The sequence below is a fragment of the Elgaria multicarinata genome, chromosome 6, assembly GCF_023053635.1.
Source record: "Elgaria multicarinata webbii isolate HBS135686 ecotype San Diego chromosome 6, rElgMul1.1.pri, whole genome shotgun sequence".
NCBI classification, from domain to species: Eukaryota; Metazoa; Chordata; class Lepidosauria; order Squamata; family Anguidae; genus Elgaria; species Elgaria multicarinata.
Window position 1 is genome coordinate 121,090,084 of NC_086176.1, and position 22,585 is coordinate 121,112,668.

The 22,585-nt window shown below is 52.3% G+C and overlaps 1 protein-coding gene across 2 annotated transcripts in view; it reads left to right on the plus strand.

Annotated features, from left to right (window-relative positions):
* Window positions 1-1,297: 1,297 nt before the first annotated feature.
* Window positions 1,298-22,585, plus strand: part of LOC134400092 (phospholipid-transporting ATPase ID-like) — an 82,546-nt gene continuing 61,258 nt past the window's right edge. The window contains exon 1 of one of the 2 annotated variants that reach the window (XM_063128365.1): window positions 1,298-1,532. The gene's annotated coding sequence lies outside the window, so the exon portion shown is untranslated. Of the gene's footprint in view, window positions 1,533-15,720; window positions 15,871-22,585 lie in introns of those variants that run through there. The other variant, XM_063128364.1, reaches the window with a different exon arrangement.

Genomic DNA, 22,585 nt, shown 5'->3' on the forward strand with positions numbered 1-22,585 from the left:
CAGGACCCCCTCCCCTCCCCTGCCTGTGGAAGGGCTGCTCTCATGGGACCAGGTGGGCCACTGGGCTGCGTCCCACTCTTCCGAGGTGGGCTAGAAGTCACTGATTGCGAAACGGATGGGCTGTTTTGGCCTTTGTCAAGGCTGCCGGGTTTTGTCCAGCCTGCGTTTTAGTATTTCACATTCCTTTCTGAAATAAAGACCACAGGATGGCATAAAGCATCCCAGTCATTCTTGGGACGCTGCCTTGGAAACTTTCATTGTGTGGACAGGGAGGGAGGTGGGCCTGGGCCTGGGAGCAGGGCTGCCCAGGAAATAACTGCCTGGCTGTTAGGATTAGGAGGCTCCTGCCAGGACCGGCCCCCACGGGAAAGGGCCACCAAGAGCAGCCGCAGGACCTTGGCTAGAGGTTTTCCACAGGGGCAGATGTGCCGTGCCGTGGCAGCAGTGGGAGCCAGATGTTCCTTTGGCCCCTGTGATTCCGAAAGGGCCTGGAAGACCCGGGGAAAGTGCTCGGATGGTGAAACGGTCGCTGGGCACAACTTTCCCATCCAGGAGCCCTGTGCTGCTCTTGCGCTCTCTGCCCAGAAATTCTGCTCTCAGCAGAGATGCAGCGAGATCCCACAGCCTCCCACGTGTGTGTGTGTGAGAGAGAGAGAGAGAGCCAAATGCTTGAGAACCGGGCCTCTCAGTGCTAGATCTGACATGACAAGCTTTTGCAGCCTCGGCCAGAAAACTCTCTGCGGAGTGCTTATTTATTTATTTATTTATTTATTTATTACATTTCTGTACCACCCAATAGCCGAAGCTCTCTGGGCGGTTCAGTGAGTGTTGCTCCCTCACTGCCACCAACCATCGAACAGGACAGGATGGACGTTTCTTCAGGTTCCCTGTCTGATTCTGGCATTCCCACTGACGCTTCGCCATCAGCTGCTTTTTCCTTCTGCAGGAGCCCTGCCGTTGGGAGTGTCAGGATTTCCCATCGACCCTTTACTGACCATCTTCCTTTATTCATGCTGCTCCCAAAGTTGCAGCGTTCCCCCCTCCGATTCCTGTGTGCGATTGGTTTCACAGAAGGCCCCAGTACAAAGTGTGGCAAAGACCTGTCCCACTTCTCAGGGAGTATCAGCCAGTATGAAGCGGCAGTGTCAAAGAGCCAACTCCAGCTGCTTTTTTTGATTCAATGGCAAGTCCAATGATCAAACGCTTTTATTTGTTCAGTGCTACTCGGTGCCACGTCCCACCCACAGATACAGGAAGTGACACCCGCTCCCTCCGTCTGTCTTTGTCTGTGCTGGCCTGCCCAGGTGCCGCTGAGCTGTGCTGCCAGTATCAATGCAATTCTACTGGGATTTACTGGGCGCTGAGGCGCTGATGGGTTACTAGCAGACGTCTGAACCCTTTCCTTTCAGGACTGCACGCACCTGTGTGCTTCAAAAGAGTTGCAACCGTCCTTTGGCATCTGGAAAGCGAAGGGCGCCTGATTTTTTGGAAGAGCAACAGAGGGAAAAGGAGCATCTGCAACAAGTGGTCAGGTAAGTCCAAGCACCGGAATGGCTCCAAGGGCAGCGGCCTCCTCAGAGCCGTAGATCTCGCCTGGCTCCAAGGGCACGAAGCCGCAAACGCCATTGGGACGGCCCTGACATCCTCCCTCCGCCCCACCCCTGACGCCTGAGGACAATCTCACACTCTGAACGTGACCCGGGCTTGTCTCTTCTTCCTTTACACATCCCAGGGCTCAACACTGGCATTGAAAACAGGTTTGGGGGCTGAGCCCTGGCACACTTTTTATGGCCTGATCCCCTCTCCTCTGGAAGGGAATAAGTGATGGGGGCCGTTCCCCAGAAATGCCCTTCACCTCCTGGTTACAGAGACCTTCCACCTTACTTATCATAGAACAGCAGAGTTGGAAGGGGCCCACAAGGCCATCGAGTCCCACCCCCTGCTCAAGGCGGGAATCCGCCCTACCTGAAGCCTTTCTACCTAGGCCCATGGGCCTCTCGGTACCTTCTTTTTCCTATTGGTTACTTTGATTTATTTTTCTCACCTTTGAATTCAACAAGAAATTCACAAAGTGGCTTCCAAAAATGGACACTAATAAAATAGAAAGTAAAAAAAAATAAGGCTGCACCAACGATGGTAACGCGGACAAAATCAACCCTGCGATAACGACGACTCCTTATGAGAGAAAAAAATCAGTAGCAGCGTGAAAACCCCCAGTTTCTTAAAAGTATGGCTAAAAGGTCTGGTTTTAATCTGGTCCCGCGAACCAGGCAGCCTCTGAAGAGTTTGCTGTTTCAGAGAAGGCCCTCCCCCCTGGCTGCCTCACAGGCCTCACCTCTGAAGGGGGCAGGTGGGCCTCAGCATCATGGCAGGATCCTATAGGAGCAGGGGACCATCAGACCACCAGGTCCCCACCTTTGCAGGGCTTTCGCGGTCAGACCCAGCAGCACTTCGGATCATGCCTCGAAACAGACAGGAAGTCAACAGAACTGTCTATTAGCTCCGAAGCCCGGCCTGGGGCCGGAGGCAGAGCTGGCTCTGGACTTTGGTACCCTTTGCACTGGTCGGTGAGCTCTTCCTCGGCTCTTGCAGATCCATCAAAGCGTGTTAAAACAGTTAAGATCCATTTTCCTTTTGGGAACCTGGTGCTAGACTGTCCTTTGCCCACAAGAAGGAATGTGCCACAAGCAGTCGCTTCGTTTTGGCTTGGATCATTTCTCCATTTGTGGTCATTTGTAATCCCAAGGACGGCTTGGTTTCATTTTTTTATATCTACTCTGTTGAAAGGAAAACAATGTGTGTGAGAGAGACGACAAGGGGCTGCAGAGGTAAATCTCTGCACTGTCTTGGAAGGTGCGTGAGGGGAGCAGGGTGGCGGCTTCTGTGGATTGCAAGACGGGGCCCACATCAGCACTGAGCATCTCGGAGCTTTTCTACAGGAGGCTGTTAACCTACTGTTAATACGCTGCACCTGCTCGGTTTCAATGCAGAATTGAGATCCAAACACTACACAGAGAGCATTTCCTTTTCTTCTTTTCCGTTGCATAACCTCTAGGTGTCACTGTGGTATAGCAGAATAGCGCAACTACTACCAGGTAGAAAAACACTTCCTTTCACTTTCACAATTAAATGCTGCATTTTCCCTGCTCTAAAAAAAACCTCCCTGGGGTGGCTCGGTCTATCTGCCATGCTAGTTTCACACAAGAACCCCAATATAGCATTGGTAGAAAATAGAAATGTGGAAAATTAAAGTGCACCTAGGCAGCCACGCAGCACTGCTTGTAGCACTGCTGATGCCAGGTAAGTCCAAAGGGCCCCACCAGAGGTCATCTTGGCCAGGGGCCCTTCAGACTTGGAGCCAACCCTATGCTGGAAGCTGTGTATACGCACAGGACTCAGCAGTAGATGCATACTATTATTTTTTAATGTCCCATCACAGAAGTGAAGTCCTTTAACATGCGTAATGCTCTCCTTGCAACATCTTGCAAAACTTTTGAAATGTGAGTTGAGTCAGAGTTTGGTGGGTAGCAACCTTGGCAAGTATTTCCATATTCTCCACGAATAAATGGACACAACTCTGACATCAGAAATGGCAGTATTAAAAAACAGGGGGAGAATACTTCTGCCTCCCAGGACAGTCTATCCCCGACTTTAAAAAGGTCATTGCAGAGCAAGAAATTTCGAAGAGGGGGTTAGAGCGAGAGACTGGTGAGTTAGAATTCACGAAACGATTCAATTCTAGCAACACAGGTTTGAACTGGGATAAAGGATTTTTCTAAAAAACAGCAACCCAATCTTCATGTATTAATTGGTTTACCTAGTGCTAGGATGTGTGTATGTTATCAGCAGCGACTGTTTTGTGCCACAGTTAATAATGTGCAGTAGATAATAATGCAGTATTTTCTGCGTTTAATTTCCTTCTGACCTCACTATTTATAATTCATACACCCCCATACCGCATGTGCTATATAGATATACCTGAAACTCTCGATAATTTTTCCTTCCTCTGATGAAGTTGGGGAACTGAATATAATAAGGAAGAGAAGGCCCCGGGCCATTTTCAGTGGGCTGGAGATTGTGTTGATCTAGTTTCATAAAATCATAGTGTTGGAAGATATTCATTTATTTATTCCATTTCTATATCGCCCAATAGCCAAAGCTCTCTGTATTTTGAATCTGTTGGTTTGGGGGGGGGGTGGCCTCCGGAGCAACAGAAAATGAATGTTCTCCATCATCTATGTGTTAACCCTTCAATCGTTTGAAGACGGCTATGCTAGTGCCTCTTACTCATCCGTTCTTCAGGCTAAACGTACGCAGCTCCTTCAACCTTTTGTCACTGGATGGCATTTGCGCGTAACCTGTTCTCCAAGAATTTTCAACATAGATATTCAGAGATTGCACCTGCAAAGTCCTTCAGTACCCTACAATGGCACTTGTCAGGCCCTGGAAGACTTCAATTCATTTGGAGTGGGCAGGATCTCCTGTACCATCTCTACCTATTTTGAGCTGAAATTCCTTCGTTTCCCTTGCGGGAGAAGACGGAGCATTTCTGCCTTCTCTTTGTTGCCCGTTAACATTTCTCCATCTCCGCCTCACAGTAGACCCACCGCTTCCTTGTTCTTCCTCTCGGTCTGAACATTGCAAATGCCGCCCCTTGACCCTTTTGTTCGTTTTCATATCCCTTGCAAAACGGTCATTTTGAGCCTTCGCTCTCCTGACACTTTCTTTACAAGTTTTGGCTGCTTGTTTTTGTTCTCATCCTCAGAGTTCTGCCTCTCCTTCCTTTTTTCAAACATGTCCCTTTTAAGTCTGAGTGCCTCAGAAAGCTCCTTGTTCATCAAAAAGTGAATTAAAGCCTTCCAGGGCCTGACAAGCTCCCTTTTTCCCTTCTTCCTCAGGGGAATTGTTTGTGGCTGAGCCTCAGTATTTCAGATACAAGGAACTCCTGCCCATCGTGAACTCGCTGCTCCTGGGTGGCTTCTGCCCATGGGAACACTTAAAGCATTTCCTTGATTATTTCGGCTTGCTTCAAGTTCAGGGTGCATCTCTGACCATACTGGCTTTGTTTTTCCTCAGGATCCCAAATCCCAAGATAACGTGGTGACTTCCACCTAAGGTCCCCACGTTTTCAATCAGTTTTTCCTTGTTGGTGAAGGATCAGGTCTCTTGAGCTCCTTCGCTTTCTTGAAGGTGAAATTGTCATCAAGGCAAGGCAGGAATTGATGAGATTTCAGCAGAATTTGACTTCCAACTGATGTCAGAGCAGCTGAAGTCTCCCAATACTGCCGTGTTTCTCCTCTTTGGAAGTCCGGTAATCTGGCCTAGGAAAGCGTCATTCACGTTATCTGCCTGGCTTGGTGGTCCGAAGCAGACCCCTACATACAGGTAATATTTTCCTCTCCTTTTATTTTTACCCAGATGCTCTTGACTATTCTCCCATGCTCAGATTCATGGATTTCTTGGCCAGCGTATACATCCTTCCCCCCTCTGTTTCGTCTGTTCCTTTTGAACAGGTTATACCCTTCAATCCTCAATTGCAGTCGCGATTCTCATCCCATCATTGTCTTCCTTTATTTATATTTCATTTTCATCCCTTTTTTAATTATTATTTCTGATATTCTGTGAGTTGGTCTGGAGACCAATTATTTCCATTGTTTGATGACCAAGGCAGCTTACATAAAATCATGATTAATACAACAAAATATAAAGAAAATAACAAGAATATAGTCACGCACATCAAAAATATACCAGAGAGGCAGCGCAACTAGCAGACTACGTCCATCAGGAAAAATTCCCAAGAGAAAAGAGAAGTTCTTTCTGGCCAGATAAACGAGAACTGAAACAGGACATAGGAGGCTGCCTTCTACCGAGCTCGGAGCCTTGGCCCCATCCAGCCCAGCAGCGAGTGCGGACAGCCATGGTTCCCCAGTGTTACAGGGCTGGGTTCTCTTTCCTAGCCCCACCTGGAGAAACCGGGGGATGAACCTGGGATCTTCTGCCTGCAAAGCAGGTGTGCTAACCTGCGTTTCCTCTGGGGTAGGGTGGTCCAAAGGAGTGTGTGTGTGCTATGCCTGTGAAGGCTTCCAAATCACGTGAGGTACTGGTTCAACTCTATTCGGCCCTGGTTATGCCTCATCTAGAGTATTGCATCCAGTTCTGGGCTCCACAATTCAAGAAGGACGCAGACAAGCTGGAGCATATTAAGAGGAGGGCAACCAGGATGATCAGGGGTCTGGAAACAAAGCCCTATGAAGAGAGACTGAAAGAACTGGGCATGTTTAGCCTGGAGAAGAGAAGATTGAGGGGAGACATGAGAGCACTCTTCAAATACTTGAAAGGTTGTCACACAGAGGAGGGCCAGGATCTCTTCTCGATCCTCCCAGAGTGCAGGACACAGAATAACGGGCTCAAGTTAAAGGATGCCAGATTCCAGCTGGACATCAGGAAAAACTTCCTGACTGTTAGAGCAGAAATGTCCACATCCACATTTATATCTGAATGGAAACCTCTGATAGCATTTTTGCAAGAAACTGAGAGAAACGATGTATTTGTCTGTGGAGATATAGTTAAGATAGAAGATTGTAAGCCTATGCGGCAGGGTCTTGCGATTTACTGTCTTACTCTGTACAGCACCATGTACATTGATGGTGCTATATAAATAAATAATAATAATAATAATAAATCAGTTGCCTGGTGAGGTTGTTGCCTCTCCCACACTAGAGGCGTTCAAGAGGCAGCTGGACAACCATCTGTCAGGGAAGCTTTAGGGTGAATTCCTTCCTTGAGCAGGGGGTTGGACTCGATGGCCTTGTAGGCCCCTTCCAACTCTGCTATTCTATGATTCTAAGGCCCTGTCCCCTCTTGCCTCAGGTCTGAAGGCAGAGGTACTTGGGACAGGCTCTTTGTTAGTACTAGGAAAAGGTCTGTCCCACAGTTTGCACACATATGCCGAATCGGCGCGTGCTGTTAGAACCCGGGCATCTGGCTGTGTGAGCAGCACACAGTGGAAGCGGTGGCTTCTCTGGGGACAAGGGCCCTTGCAGCTGATACTAGAGGCAGTTTTAAAAGGAGATCTGCCCTTCCGCTAACTCAACATAATATGATGCCAATGGTCTTCTTCTTGACCCTCTTGACCACGTGTGGGCTGAGGATGCAGTGTCACAGCAGAGACTCCTCTACTGGGCGAGGCTTGGGGCCGCGGCTACGCTCCTGCAGCCTGGGCTGCCTGAGACGCAACAGCCGTGACTGCGCTACAGCCTCCATGTGGAAACAGGCCTGAATAAAATGACGATTGGGATCAGCGAGACGCATTTCGGAAGGGGGGAAGCTTAGCAAGATGCAACTGTTTCAGATGTTGCAAAGGGTGGTTAAGAAAAGACAGCGGCAGCTTTGTGGCCTGTAACCACATCATGTTAGGAACGTGGGTTAGCCCAGGCCTATTTCTGCAACGTATGGAGGAGAACTGCTAAAGGGTTTTATGCCATCTCCCCTGGATTACTAGGATATTGGGGGTCGGTCCCAGTGACAATGCTTCTCACTGGGCAGGCTTCTCCTGATAATAAAGATGTCACCAAGGCACCTAAGGCAGAGGAGAGGATTTGGGGGGCAGGAGCCAAGAAACGATTTCAGGTCAGCCTAGGTCTTGGCATATTGTGGTGGAACCCCGTGTGAGCCTGGCGCAGCGCTATTGATCCGTAGATGCCTGTTCTCCCAAAGATGAAGCAATTGTGGGTGAGGGGGGCAGAGTTTGGTAACAAGATGTGCTATAATACCACCGCAGATAATATTCCTGATGGCTTGAAGTCCATCTTTGTGGGGGACGGTGGAGTAGAGTGCCCCATCATCCGTGGCTGCTAGGATGGGCTTCTCTGGCAGATAGGAGGAGCCACAGCTCAGTGTGACAGAGCATGGGCTTTGCATGCAGACGGTCTTAGGGTCTATCCCCGGCTTCTCCAGGTAGGGTGAGGAAAGAATCCTGCCCTATAACCCTAGCGAACCGCTGCCTGTCAGTGTGGACAATACTGGTCTGACTCAGGAACAGTCCCATATGTAACTTGGAGCATTAGTGGCCTGTGGTCCGAGAACAGAGTCCCTATTGGCCAGAAACCTGTTGTGGATTCCCGTTCCCTCCAGCATTCACACATGCTAACAAATTGACACAGGACGCCCAATCGGTGAGACTTCTTTTATTTGAGGAAATCTCATGGTAAAAAGCTTAATGGTTACACACTTCAAAAATACTTACGAACATAAGAACGCAAGTGCCTTGATGCTGGATCAGACCAAGGGTCCATCTAGTCCAGCACTCTGTTCACACAGTGGCCAACCAGCCATCGGCCAGGGACCAACAAGGCAGGACATGGTGCAAGAGCACCCTCCCACCCATGTTCCCCAGCAACTGGTGCACACAGGTTTACTGCCTTGAATACTGGAGGCAGCACACAACCATCAGGGCTAGTAGCCATGGATAGCCTTCGTCTCCAGGAATTTGTCCAACCCCCTTTTAAAGCCATCCAAATGGGTGGCCATCACTACATCTTGTGGTAGTGAGTTCCATAATTTCACTATGTGCTGTTTGAAGAAGTCCTTCCTTTTATTTGTCCTGGATCTCCCACCAATCAGCTTCATGGGATGACCCTGGGTTCTAGTATGATAGATGGTCAGCTGATATATGGTCAGAAAGCTTTAGGGTAAAAAGTAACGTACAGTGAAAATGCTACTCATTACAATAACAACCGCTCCTCAACAACGGAACACCCGGTAGGTCTAGCAAAGCCGCTAGTTTCCCAGTTGCCATCTTAACAGTTCCAAAAATGGTTTCCAAACCTGACCAAGGGAGGGGAAAGATTCCTGATACAAACCTTCAGGCAATTACAATGGGGAATTCTTGAAAGGCTTAACAAACCATCCCAAGGGAGCGAGCAAACGCGGCCACACGTGGGTAACTCGGGGAACATGGCCAAAGCCTAAACAAGATCCCGGGCTGGGTAAAAATCTCAGGCACAATAACTCCCGTGCTGCTGCTTTAGCACAGGGAACTCCCTGCCACCTGAGTCTGCACAGAAGAAGTCCAACAATAAAAATCAGCCCCAGTCTACCCTTACACTGAGCGGCTGATGAACAAACACGCACAATCTACAACAAACGAGAGTTCAAGTCTATGAAAAGCCTCAGAGTATTTTTTATGGCAGAGTTCTTAGAAATCTGAAGTCCAAATAGGAGAGAGTCCATGTGCAGAGTGTTTTCAAAGTCCCAAACAGTGACGGGTCCAAACAGGGAGGGATTTCAGGCCATGAGTCAAAAGATGATCCTAGCAAAGGCTCCTTGGCTTTGCTCCAGCTTATAAAGGAAGGCATGGGCCTGCCTCAAACCACCTAACAGACAGGGGCTCTGGCCCATAAGCCATGGCTGTGTCCAAACAGGGCAGCACCGCTCAGCCCACCAAGATGACGCTACAATCTGAGTGACTCCTTCAACAAGCCCCCCCCTTTCCCAGGGAACTCTATGCGGCTCAAGGCCAGAGGGCGGAGGGGGGTGAACTCTTTCCCTGAGAATCCTGACAGAGATAAGCTTGTGCAGACATTCCAATGTAGTTCTAATAAATCTAACTACAACTTGCTGAAACCTATACCTGACAACACCCAACCATGATAGAGCCAAAGCCCAAAATTATGGGTTGCCCAGGATTGCCTGGTTTGTGCATCCTGGTATCCCTCAGTGGAGGCTGGGGAAAGGGGCCAATAAAACACGGTGTCGAAGCGTTGCCTGTCAGATGTGGAACTACTTGTTCATGATCATGACAGCTTTCCTTTGCCATCGAAGATGCCAAAGGAAGTGAGGCAGGTGGCTACTAGGAGGGCGGCTTTCTCCTCTGTGGCAGCCCGGCTGTGGAATGAGCTCCCCAGAGAGGTCCGCCTGGCGCCTACACTGTACTCCTTTTGTCGCCAGCTGAAGACCTTTTTATTCACTCAGTATTTTAACACTTAATTTTAACTTACATTTAAATTTTACTGTTCTAACTCTGTATTTTAATCTTACATCAATTTTGCTTCGTGGTTTTATCCTGGTTGTGCTTTTGATACTGTATTTTGTGGTTGTTTCATTATGTTTTTAATTTTTGTGAACCGCTCAGAGAGCTTCGGCTATTGGGCGGTATAAAAATGAAATAAATAAATAAATAAATAAATAAATAAACAATAACTTGTTGTGCAATGCCGTGCGCCTTCATGAGACCCAAAATGCTATTTTCCAGCTCTCTGATATCCTTTTCTTTCTTTTTTTGAGATGGGACACTGCCACGACACAGGCTCTGAACACCAGACCTCACGTCTGCCACCACTTATTATGGGGCGACACAGGCTCTGAACCCCAGACCCGGCCGAGGCTACTCCCTGCTCAAGCCAAGCACCACCGCTTGATATGCCTGAGGCAAGGGATAAAGCCCACCTTCCTCCAAACTATGTGGAGAAAGGGGTTTAAAATGGAGAAGGATTTTAATATATATAATAATGCGCTGTGAGTTATATCTGCCGAGGTGAATGATTGTCAGAGTGGGTGCTGAATGTGTAAACTTAAGATGATAAACGCCAAACAGACACGTGGGATTTTTGTGGTAGTTTTAAAACAAACAATCAAAATTTATTTTTAAAAGTTCATAAGCTTTGTTTCAAATAACAACATTTAAAAACCTTTTTGAAACCTTTCATACAATCCGGTCACTCATTCACATTCGCGCTTTCCTTTTTCTCACACAATCACTCTCGAACTTTCTTTATTATCAGTATTGATTAATATACTTCCACTACGGGCACTCTAAAGACACCACTCACTACACTGACTCTCAAATTCCCCAGAACTTAAGTACCATAAACACAGAGAGCACTACAGACTCTAAGAGTCCCTAACCAGTCTCCCTGAAAAGGTTTCCTGAAAAGGACAAGAACAAGAACTCCCAATCCGCTCAGTCCTTCCCTTATATATCTCACTCCTCCCCCCTCCCAAGATGTTCTAACTCCGCCCACTCAGGCCAACATTCTACAAACCACAGACTTGCACACTGCAGACATACATTTGGGAATTGACTTGTGGGGTGTAACGCCACAGACACCCAGACCATTCTGTGTGAATTGGGACAAAGAGTTATTAGGAAGCAGCGAGCCGTCCCATTCACGCAACTACTTTGGAGGCTTAGACAGTTACCGCTGTAAGCGTATCACTCGTCAGTTGCTCTTGTTTTATGTGGCGTTATCTTAACTTGCCAACTCTGAATCAGAGGAGCTTTGGGGAGAAGATACCTCTGTGCTCTTTGTATCCTTCCAGAAAGTGCACAGCGGTGTTGGGGGGAAAGTGAGTCGAGCATTGCTCGGAGGCTTCTGCTTCGCCAGAGGGAAGCGCAGCCACGCAGCAGGGCCGGAGCCGCCGGGGCTCGCAGCCGTGTGCAGCTGTTTGCTGGAGCTGATGGCTGTGTGTGTTGCCAGCACGAGTCCTGCTATAACATGCCGCTTCCCAAAAGACCTTTAATCCCTGTGCAGCTTTAACAAGTTCTGCTGCTTTCGTCTCCTGGCTTATTGACTTCCTTGTGTCTTTGGCTTGATTAGTTATAATTATCCTTCCCTTGTGAGATTCCCCTGGCAATCACCAGAAAATGCGCTCAAAGGTAAATTGGGGGTGGGTGGGTGGGTTTGCTGCATCTTGACTCGCGCAGAATAATCCGAAGCTGGAGCCCAGTGGGAGCATTGAAGAATGTGAACAGGGCAGATGTTCTAATGCTGTGAGGTGCCTGACGGGGCTTCAGCGCACGCTGAGGAGACTTCCAGCTCAACAGGGAGAGCCACAGAGAGGGGCCCAGCGGCCGACCTGTCTGGCTAGGGACAGACCCTTCCTCCACCCGCAGGCAGCAGGCTTAAACAGGGGCTGCAAGATTTGCTTTGGATCAGTTGAAGAGAAAACTCACGGAGGGTTCAGTCCCGCCTGTCTGTCATGATAACTAAATGGGAGCTACAGGAGACTTGTGGGGACCAGAAACGTGTGCGGCCCTCACTTTGGTTTGTTTGTTTATTTATTTATTGCACTTATACACCACCCCCATAGCCAGAGCTCTCTGGGCAGTTTACAGGAATTCTAAAATTGAGATAAAAACAAGTATACAAAATTCTAAATTCTAAAACACAGAACATACAAACGTAAAGCATTAAAAACTGTTACAAACCTAAACAAGTGGGTGATTAAGATGTGCCGCCATATGCCTGGGCAAAGAGGAAAGTCTTAACCTGGCGCCGGAAAGATAACAGTGTTGGCCTTTTCCGTGGTCGTCACCTTAACCTCTGCCGTGGGACCAGAGACCACATCAGACAGTGCATCTCCGCCACATGGAGAGAGGCCCCACTTCCTCCGCTCATCCCCGCTCCGCTTTTCTTTCCCCTACAGCCTCCTTCCCTTTGCTGTATATTGCTGCTACCAGTATCCAGTCCTGGCTGCTGTTATATGATATTCTGGGGGGTGGGGTGGGTTATAATGTATATCTGCAAACATCCTTACTGTGAGGGTGGAGTAGGTAAAAACAGGCAGAAAAGCAAAGCAAAGAAAAAAGTCCTGGCAGGTGGCTGTGGGGGAAGTCTGTCTCAACGTTGTCTTCGCTCTGCGGTGGCTGCAAGTTGGCGCTGCGTCACATACATGATGCAGCCACCGATTCAGAGCCACTGTGGGGCAAACAGATGAAGCTGCACTTTGAGAAAGGTCGGGGACTTGCCCTGACTTTTCCCACTGAAGCGAGGTCACCACGGCTCTTCCGCCATCTGACCTCACTCCATCATCAAGCCGGGGGCATTGCCAGGCGGAAGGCGACTTCTGACTGGTCACCGGAAGCTAGGCAGGGCCAGACCCGGCGGGCTGAATGGCCACCGGCATTACCTGCCACCACCCGCAGCGGCAAAGCTGCGGGGTTTAGCGGCAGCTGCGCGGTGCCACGAAGGCAGGCCGAGTGTCTTTCGTCCAGGCCACGAGCACGAGAGGGCAGGGCCTGGGGCTGCCTTGGGCCCGTATCCCTTCCTTTCTGCCTCGGCTGCCCCTTCTCGCTGCATCTACAGTTCCATACAAGCAAATCGGCCACACGCCTTCTCTCCCTGCTGCTGCTCCCCTCTCTGTGCCTTGTGCCAGGTCTGAATCAGCCCGCAGGCTCGTTTTTCTCTCTTCCTTCAGCCAGGAGGGCAACCAAATTTGTTTTTAAACGTTCCATCCAGCGACTTCAGCCCCATCTTCAAGTCTAAGCTGACGCGCCCCATGGGCCACGGCAAGACCTGCAGGAAGACCGGATGAACAGCACCATTCCGAAGTTGAATCCTGCAGTCAACCACAGCGTCCTTTAGGAGATTCCGGAAGAAGGTTGCCCTGGGTCTGTTCTCAATTGGGCAAGGCTCCCCGACCCATCACCCAACGCCTGCTGCGGGGGGGGGGGGAGGGCCACCCATGCGCCTGCCTTGTAGCGCTCCCCTTGCAGCTGAACATACCTTGCTGCTGGAGTATCAGCTCTTCTCAAACCAGACCTTCCGGCCTGCTCGGCTCCCTGCTCCAAACCTCGCCTCATTTCTGGGTGGCGACGTTGACCGATAAGCTTTATTTGGGTTCATGAGCTCTATAGGCTGGCCGCCCTCCTCATAAGACTGCTTGAATTATTGGGAGCGTGTCGCTGATGAAAGAATTCTCCTCCTCCTCCTCCTCCTCCTCCTCCTCCTCCTCCTCCTCCTCCTCCAGAGCGGTTCCTCAGGGTGCCCTTCATCAGCAAAGTCTCTCCTGAGCTGCCCTGGCCTGGCCTGGCCTGCTGCCTGCCTATGGCTGCCTGGTCACGGCCCCTCAGTTACACGGCGGTGTCCCTCACGTCAACTTGGGAAGGCCGCGCCACCACTTCAGTGTTTACCCCAGACAGCAGGGATGGGGGCAGAAGGCAGGCGAGGCTCCGCTGGGCAATCGTCCCTGGGCAACCTGCAGTCGATGGGCAGAAAGGCCGCCTGAGTCCCAGACGTTAGCAACTGAAGCCGATGGAAAAGGCTCCTCCACCCCCAAATTAGGATGCTGAAATGAAAGGTTAAGAGAAGATGACAGGATTTGTGCGTGAAAGGGGTGTGTGAGCAAAACAAATTCCCAAGCTGAGCATGTGGTCAGAGCTACTCAGTTCTTGGCTTCTAAGTGGATTTCTGGGCCCTAAGCCCAAAGTTTTCCACCTGGGTCTGGTTGGTGGATCTTGGGATTCTAGCAATGAAATGGATCCTGTGAGCCGCCCCCACCCTTCAGCGCATGGCTGCGTGGTGCCTACCAGGGGGTGCCTTGCCTAGCCTGGATCCAAAGATCGTACTACTAGAATCATAGAATCAGAATAGCAGAGTTGGAAGGGGCCTAAAAGGCCATCAAGTCCAACCCCCTGCTCAATGCAGGAATCCCTTGATGAAAGCATCCCTGACAGATGATTGTCCAGCTGCCTCTTGAAGGCCTCTAGTGTGGGAGAGCCCACAACCTCCCTAGGTAACTGATTCCATTGTCGTACTGCTCTAACAGTCAGGAAGTTTTTCCTGATGTCCAGCCAGAATCTGGCTTCCTGTAACTTGAGCCCGTTATTCCGTGTCCTGCACTCTGGGAGGATCGAGAAGAGATCCTGGCCCTCCTCTGTGTGACAACCTTTTAAGTCTTTGAAGAGTGCTCTCATGTCTCCCCTCGATCTTCTCTTCTCCAGGCTAAACAGGCCCAGTTCTTTCAGTCTCTCTTCATAGGGCTTTGTCTCCAGACCCCTGATCATCCCGGCTGCCCTCCTCTGAACACGCTCCAGCTTGTCTGCGTCCTTCTTGAATTGTTGAGCCCAGAAATGGACGCAATACTCTAGATGACGCCTAACCAGGGCTGAATAGAGAGGAACCAGGACCTCACGTGATTTGGAAGCTCTACTTCTCCACTAGTTGTGGAGCGCTGGAGCTGAGCAACTGGTTTGTCTCGATGTCTCGCTTAGCCACCATGATCTGCAGGCATCAGTGATGTCATCTGCTGGAGCAAAGGCCTGGACGTCTTTGGGTGAGGCAGAGTGTGGCCTGGCATGATGGGAGAACATCCCGGAACCCGAATTGGCAACAGAGTCACTGAGAACCGTGGCAGGTTCCACTTGATCCTAAGTCTGCTTCTGAATGTTGTTGTTTTCTGGACTCGGTCTCCCCCGCCCCCCATGTATGGGCAAAGGAGTGTCAAGGCGCGTGTGTGGGGTGGGGAGAGGCAGAACATCCAAGAGCCGGTTGGGAGAGCTCTGGAGGAGGCCGTCTCCCAGGAGGAAGGGAGAGAAGGGGGGTGCCTGCTGTCTCTTCCTTGATTTTGATCGGTGCCCTGACTGGCACCACCTGGCCCTCCTTTGCTTGCCCTACGGACTTCAGTTTCAGCCTTGGGTATCTAAGTTCTTTGCCTCTTGTGCCTGGCAGCTGGAGGGACTTGTTGAAAGAAGCAAATGCGCTCTCCCTATCGGCAGGAAACAGGAAAAAAGAAACTTGACAGAAGCCTTTGGCCCGTGGCCAAGCCCACAGAGCAGCGTGGGGAGGAGGAGGAGGAGGAGGAAACTCTGCAGAGCCAACTTCTGCAGTCCCTGGGACGTCACCTCGCAGAGAGGCCCGCCTGCCCGCCTTTGCCTGGAGCTGAGACCCTCAGACGGGCGTGCACGGGGCTGGCTCCTCATGTCAGATGTGCATGGGCTTCTCTTTGTTTCCTCTGCGCTCCCACGCACCACCGTGCGAGACGAATCTGATTTGAACTAGGGCGGGACGAAGCCTGACACATCTGGAAGTCGGAAAGTGCCATGGGGGCAGCCAGCACCGCTGTTTCTGGGGCTGGTAGAAACCTTCAAGGGTAAGACGGGACCTCATTTGGTGATGTGTTTACTTTCCTGTTGGCCCCAGATGCGGCCTGGCTGGTGTTCGAGAGGAAGGGCCTGGGAAACTCTGCTCCCAGCGCCTGCTGTCTAGGAGGAGGTTTGAGTCCGAGGCAAACGTAGCTGTTTCACTAGGTGGAGCAAGCTGGATAGTGTCCAAAGCACCCACTGGGCTCTTTTGGAGAGCAACTCTCTTACCTGGGGGAAGAAAGGAATTGCTGACGGTGGTGTTTTGACTCGTGCAGAGTGCCTTAGCCTGGCAGTGAAGAAGCAACGGGGCAACTCATCCTCCCGAGGAGCTGAGTCTAGGTCCAAAGAGGACCTTAAACAGAGCTGGATTTCTGTTGTGGGCTCAGCTGCAGCACGCCATGTGGTACCAGCGGATACCTGAGACTCAGGATGCCGCTGGGAATACACATGTTCTTCTTGTGAAAGACCTTTGCAAATGTGACCACCACTGACATTCTTGTTTAGGCGCGGCTTCTTCTTCTTCTTCTTCTTCTTCTTCTTCTTCTTCTTCTTCTTCTTCTTCTTCTTCTTCTTCTTCTTCTTCTTCTTCTTCTTCTTCTTCTTCTTCTTCTTCTGTGACTTGGGTTGGCCTGTCACCTGTCTTCACTGGTCATTGTGGTTGCCACCTTTCCTAGTATTTGGTGTTGCCAGAAGGCTAGGGCTAACAGATCAGGTTGCCAGGGGCGATGGAGATGAGAAGGGGCAGGAAAGGGCCCATTTGGGGAGCAAGAGAGCTCTGGGGGACATCACAGAGACCTTAGCAACGTGCTGGACAGCCCCTCAGTGAGGGTCACTTCCTCGTTGCAGCCCTAAGTTAGGGTGATTCACCACCGCCCCACCCCCACCACCAAACCCAACTACAGCCTATGTGAAGAACAGGCTCATTTCTGAATTTCACCTACGGGTTGAACCTTTCCAGCACAACGCGCTCAAGTACAGGCATTGCGGGCTAAAATCCCGAAGCTGAGAGGCCAGCTTAAAAGCAGAACCTGCGTTTAATTCCAGGCCTCCTCAGATCAGGAGCAAAGAAAATATTTGTTAGTTTTCATTAATTACATTTTACCTTTGGGAACTAACCCAGTCCCCCAAAGCTCCTGGCGGGTGTAAACAATCCTTGGTCCGTCCACCACTTTAAGTGATTTGCATTTGAAGGCGTTTGCCTATTACCCAAATGTCAGTACTGGCGCTGTTTTGAGGGTCAGGTGGGGAAAGGTGAGAGGCAAAGGACTATTAAGCAGCCCAGCCCAAAGCAGCTGCCACTCACCTTTAGAAGGAAAAGCTGGAGTTCCTTTGTCATGCCCCATTGCAGTCACTCAGCAGAACCAGTGGCCTGTCCAAGTAAGAATGGCATCTTCCCTTTTCTGTCCGGGTTTCTCTCAGTCTCTGTCTCTCTTCTCTCTCTCTCTCTCTCTCTCTCTCTCTCTCTCTCTCTCTCTCTCTCTCTCTCTCTCACACACACACACACACACACACACACACACACACACAGATTATTCTCACAGCCACGTGAGTACCCACCACCAAATGAAACCCACCAGGCCACGTGAAGAGCTTTTAGGCACCCTGAAGGCTGTCCGGGGGCACGTAGCCCTGAGGAATGGAGAGGGGACCCAGGCTCAGCTGCCTTTCAGAGTCCTCCCTCAGGGCCAGCAGGGCTTCCCCTCCCTCAAGAGGCCGCGCTTCTGGGCCAGGGGCTGGCTTGGCCTTCGCAGCCAGCCTCCCTCCTTCCAACAAGGGCTGACAGGTCCACAGCAGAGTTCAAGCGGCTTGTAAAGCCCCCCCCCCTGCTGACTCCGGCTTCTGGTTTGCCCAGCAGGGGAGGGCGGCCCCAGCTGACTCCCTCCGGCCACCGGGCCTTCTGAAGCCAGTGGCCGACTGGCCCTTCGGCTAGCATGCCGCCTTCCTCAAGGGCGCCCTGTCAGGATGGCTTTTCCACCCCAGAGCTGACTTTGAGCTGCTGCCCGCTCTCCGGCTTGTCTCCGTGCTCGCCCAGCAGCCCCCTGGGATCCCCCCCTGCCCTTTCCTGGCAACAACAGTAAGCGACGCCTTGACTCCTGGGGCCCAGGGTGAGGTTGGCTCTGCAGCCCCCTCCTCTTGGCACCCCCCGTGTGCCCACTCTGCCTCTTCCCCCCCCCACACACACACAACGCACCCTCCTCTGTCTTTCTTCTCTCTCCCCCACCTACTTCCCCTTCAGGTTACCTTTTCTCCCTCCGTTGCAAATCAACCGTAACGAAAGAGGGGCCACTGATTTGGTATCATCCCAGGTGAAGTGCAAATTGATTGAAGAATTTATTTTATTTGGGGTGGTTTGGATGCGAAACTAATTGGCTGGCTTTGCCTCCTGCGAAATTTAAATAAATCCCAGTAATTATTTCTACATTTGCATATGAAGAACACATGCAAATGTTGTGCAAATTTGTATCCTGTGGGGTTTGGGCCCCAAATCTTTAAGTGCCGGGCAACACACCTGCTTTGAGGGCATCCCTTGGCCTGACCGTCATGGAGTGAGGGTCATGGGCTTCCTCCTGGGGCAAATCTACACAGAGTCTTCGGGGCGCCTGCAGTGCGCCCCGAAATCGATGATGTAGACAGTACCTTAAGCGTTCCAAGAAGAGGGGAAGGAGGAGGAGGAGGAGGAGGCCCCGCATCGCCCCTCGCGGGGACGGGGTGAAGAGTTGGCGCCGCCCACCTGCCTGCCGGCCTCCTGTTGCCGGCGAAAGAGCCACTCGGGTCATAGAGCTCGGTGGAAGAAGCCGGCGGCGGCTTCTTCCGCCGAGATCTCCGACACGGGTGGGCCCAGGTGGCTCTTTCGCCGGCAACAGGAGGCCGGCAGGCAGGTGGGCGGCACCAAGGACGCAGCCGATTCCCCGGCGAAGCCGCCGGGCCCGGCAACTCTTCACCCCGTCCCCGCGAGGGGCGATGCGGGGCCTCCTCCTCCTCCTCCTCCGCCTCTTCTTGGAACGCTTAAGGTACTGTCTACATCATTGATTTCGGGGCGCACTGCAGGCGCACTCCAGGCGCCCCGAAGACTCTGTGTAGATTTGCCCCTGGTGAACTTAGGCTGCTGCTGCTGCTTCTAGGGACTGAACGTAGTCGGAGGGCTCTTTTGGGAGCAAGAGGGCTGCAAAGCGGTGTGCAATCAAGGGCCGACTTCCCTTCATGGGCTGATCTCATTAGAACTGGGAGAGGGGCGTTGGGGACGGGTCGGGACTGGGACTCCCCACTGCTGTGTCTCACACATTTATTATTTCTTTTTTCTTTTCTTTTTTGGCCCCAGACCTCAGTCTCAAAGGGTTGCTTTGGGTGAGGCAGGAAGGGCTACAATGCCGTGCCCTCAGAGCATTAGCAAGGTGGTGCCTCAGTATTGTGGCAGCAACACCCTTCCTTCCGAACTTCGGTTGCAGCGCTGGCTGCCAAGGGCTTCCTGGAGCCATTCTAGAGCTTTGTCTTGCATTCGCTGCCACTTTCCTTCACGCTTGGGGGGTGGGTGAGCTTGTGCCAGTGGGGCAGGGCAAGGGAACTCCTGGCCTGGAGCATTCAGGAGGTCATTGCTTTTGGCCTGGGGGTCGTGCCTGGGGGCGGCCAGAGGGAGAGGCTTCCGAGGGGGCCCTCTCATGTGAGGGGCCTTCAGCAGGCAGGAGTGGCAGATGCTCCAGGGTCGTGCCAGCCAGGGAAGGACCTCCCCACCCCACCCCCCACCCCGTGCCTTGGAAGTCCCCTCTGCTCCACGTCTGCCTTTGTGCCCCAAGGGCAGCTGGTGTTCATGTTGCTGAGAGAAGGACAGCATCACCGCCGCGGCCTGAGCCCCCCGCCCCCCTGCTCGCTGCTTGACGGCCGGCCAGATCCTCCTCCCATGAGCCCGCTCCTGCTTCTCAGCTGCGCCTTCGAATCCTGCAGCTGGGAGGGTAATTCCGGGACGCCTTGAGAGTGGGGGGAGGAATGACCGACTCTGCCAGAGGACGTTGAGGAGCGGCAGTGGGGGTGGGACAGCGGGAGCGGCCTCTCGGCTCCCTCAACCTCCCCCCCCAGCCCCTCCAGCACTGCTTTGCCACCACTGGCCGTGGCGCCCTCGAGCTTCGTGGCGTTCTGGGGCTTCAGTCTGGCACCTTTTCCAGCCCAGGTCAGCAGGGCTGGATTAACCATTGACCTCAGGGTGGGGTGGGGCTACAGCTTCTGGCCCACGATCTCTGGGGCTCCAGCCCAGATGCCGTGCCTGCCTTGAAAACAACGGAAAACGAAATAGGAGCGTACAGGGTGGGCTGCTCCATGGCTCCAGGCCTCACTGCCCCCAGGGCACTACTAAGCTTTTAAGAAATAAATAAAACCAATGCGTTGAGGGCACGCTCATGTACACTCGCTCGCTCGCTTGCGTGCACACAGACTCCCCCCTACTCAAAATGCCCTGCAAGTAGACCTTTAAAAAGCATCCACTGGCAACAATGGAGGCTTTTAAAAAGCCTAAATGGAGTATGGGAGGGGGGTCACAGCATTGGGGAGGGACAGGGAGGAGTAGCCCTTCCTTCTTCATCCGCCCCCCCCATGAAATCGCCCCTCCCCTGCTGCAATTTGGCTTTTTAAAAACCCTGATTGGCACTGACAGAGGCTTTTAAAAAGCATGATTACAGTGGGCAAGTTTTTTGGAGGGGGTCGGGGGGGTCACAGCATTGGAAAGGTTAGCCTTCCCCTCTCCAGCAGCAACCCCCCTCCCCAAAAACCTGCCCTCCTAAAAAGCCTCCATTGGCACCAACAGAGGGTTTTAAAACAGCCTAAATGCATCTTATAGGGAGGGGGGTGAGTGGGGGGGGGAATCCTGTATCTCCGCTCATCTGCTGCTGAGGACTCTTTTACTGCGACGTGGTGATGTTGCCGTGCTTTTACATGACTGGGGGGGGGGAGCTTTAGGAATGCTCTAACGTGTCTCCCATTGGGTGTCAAGATTGGGTCTCCCCACTTCTGGAGCGGGTGGGGAGAAAAACCTTCCCAATGGGTCTGTCTACCTGCTGGAGCCTTCATACAGCTGGTTATGAGCAACCATGGTGTAAAGGGCCTGGTCGCGGCAATTTCACGGCATCACGGTGTTGCGTGCAAATTATTTTAGCCATCTGATGAAGTTGACTGCTGTTGATGCGTGATCTCATTCTCTCTCTTGCTCTCTCGCTCTCTCTCTGCTGTTTAAAATGAGCGAACTCTGGGCACAGAAGGTAAACTAGGTGGCTTTTAATTGCTCAGCCTCTCATGTTACCGGAGATTATTTTCTTCCCAGATAGTAGCCTACACATGCCCTTCTTTGGTTACTTGCCACCTCTCTGTGCATGTAACAGTATCATTGCCAAATGCTCCTGATGCCTTCAGCTCCCAGGTCCCCTTCTGCTTCCCGGAACGTCACCCATTCGCCATTCCCCGTGCCGTTCCACTCTCTAAAGAGCCAAACTACACACGGCAGGACTCGCACGCGTGGCCCTTGCCGGCTCGATGTTGGTTTACGAAACTGTCACAGGCCCCCTGACCTGGATTGGGGCTGCAGCGGAGAGGGAGGGGGGCGCCATGCTCCCCCCGTCATGGCCTTGAACCAGACCCTGTCTCCCGGCGGCTGCTCCGTGCCCTGGGAGGTCTCTGACGAACGCCTTCAATCTGGCCTCCTCTGCTGCTCTGGGCTCCCCATGGCGTCTCCTCAGCTGGAGAAATCATCCTCATCCTCATCCTCATCCTCCGTGTACATGCTGCTTTCCAACCGTCTCTGCAAACGTCATCCCTGTCGTGAGGAACCGGCACTGTTGACAGGGGCAGGAGGCGAAGGGAGACTTGGACGACAAAAGAACGGAGAGAAAAGAGTAACAAAGGATGGATGCATTTATACGCTTTACAAGTCTGTTACCACCACTAGGGCTGCTGCAGCTGCTGCTGCTGTTTAGCATTGATTTAGTGCCAGCAGCACGCAGGAGCCTCCGATGCCGCGGCCTGCTTGCTCCTGGCCCCTCTGCCCGTCAAGCTGGTGGAGCAACGATGAGGAAGAGGGCGAGGAGCGCGAGCAGCGGGCGGCAGTGAGAGGGAAGGGGCTGGCGGGAGGGAGGGAGGGAGGGCTGCCATGGAGCGTGTCTGCCTAAGGCCCCCCAGGGACCAGGAGCCTGAGCTGAGGGGTACGAGCCGGTGGCTTTTCCCTGGGACAGGTGGATTGTCTCATTTGGAAGAGCTGCTTGCTCTGCAGGGGGCCTTCGGGGGCCGGTCCTGCCTTTCTCCCCTTCTTGCTTCTTCCATTCTGCCAGGATCTTAGGTAGGCAAGAGGGTGGAGCTTTGCCCAAGGGCTGACGGAGGTGTGGCAGGAGCAGGTGGGCCCTCGGTTGTGCCGACAGACAGGCTGGGTGCGTTGTGCTGGCTGCTGCTGCTGCTGCTGCTACAGGGTCACGCTCCGCTTATTTCAAATGCAGCTCGTCCAGGGGAGGCCCATTCAAATCAAAAGAGGCGCCCGGAGCCCTGCAACAGCGCTCCAGGTTGGAGGGTGGTTTTTTTGTTTGGGCAAAGCTCTTGTTTGACTCTTGGCTTTTCCACCTCTTGGCCCAGACTGACATCCCTCCTCCCCCCACTGGCCTGGCGTTGTGAGCCAGAGGGCCAGGAAGCAAAACGCGTCCCCTGCCGAACGGGGCCTCTTGGCCAGGCTTCTGCCACGCTGGCTGGGCACCTGCC